A 1,261-nucleotide genomic window follows, 5' to 3' on the forward strand; every position below is an offset into this window, starting at 1 on the left:
CTTCTTGAAAGCTTCTCTTCTACTTCTGATGGACCACTACCTGCGCACAAGCATGTGTTGTCTCCCTTCAATAAGATCCATCCTAATGGTTTTCGAGTCTTCTTCTTGACAGAGACTTTCTCTGCATCATCCAAAATGAGATTCATATATTCATCAAAGCCGATAATGTGCCCTTCAATCCTCATATCTTTCTGCTCGAAAAGCCAGATTTTACTTTGAAGGAATCGAAATATGAGATTTATAGGCTGTGTCATAATCCGCTGCACTTTGGTAGTCGCCATGGCTGGCTGACTGAACGCCCGAGCTGAACCTTTGTTAGGGTCAAATTGATGGGTAGTCTGAGCTAATTGACGGGTATTGAAAGATTACCTGATGAGAAAAAGGAGTTGAGCTCACTTTTGGTCTGCGTCTACACAGACGATTTGGCTGCTCTTGTGGTCGATTGAAGATGAACCTGGACTTGCTTCTCCACGTTCTCTCACAAGAATTAAATAATCAAAACCCTTGCCTTTCAAAAGTTGATCCACCAAATAATAAGGCCTTAGGGTCTACCCGTACTTATGAGGACATTTGTGTAACAAGACCCATTAAGGTTTCATTACCTATAATCAACCGTGTGCCTTTCTTTTCCAAATTCATTTGATTGTCCATGGTGCTAAAAAATTTCTTGATTATCCATGGTGCTAGAAAATTTCTTGATTTTCCATCGTAAAGGTCATCAAAGTCATTAAATTTGGCAATTTTCCGACTCCAAATTTTCAATTAGAATTCATCCAAATTTGTCTAATGGAAAATTCATATAGTTAAAGATGTCTAGATTCACCTAGGTGTGATTCACATTGACTTATTCTAGTTAAAGATCTCTAGATTCAAATTTGACTGATTGATATTGTGATCAATTCATCTAGGTCAAAATTCATTCAATCGATGACACGTCTTGAAATTCATCAAATTTGCAACCTTCAAATTCATTCAATCATCTGATTTGGCAATTCCTAAAAGCAATGATTTGTTTTTCTTACCCTTAACCATTAAATGACCAAGTAGGGATTGAAGGATTAGGAAATACACATTTGTCCCAGACTACTCAAGTTCGTGCATAACAACAAAATGAAGGGTCATCCAACAAGAGATATTATAATCCAAACTTTCATATAACCATTTTTTATAGAAAGATAAAACTTATAACTTTCTTCAGCAATTATTTTTAATAGAAAGCTAATGAAACAATTATTTTTTAATAGAAAACTAATGCTACCTT

The sequence above is a fragment of the Lygodium microphyllum genome, chromosome 11, assembly GCF_053477565.2.
Source record: "Lygodium microphyllum isolate KBCC chromosome 11, Lygodium_microphyllum_v1.1.10, whole genome shotgun sequence".
Taxonomy (NCBI): Eukaryota; Viridiplantae; Streptophyta; class Polypodiopsida; order Schizaeales; family Lygodiaceae; genus Lygodium; species Lygodium microphyllum.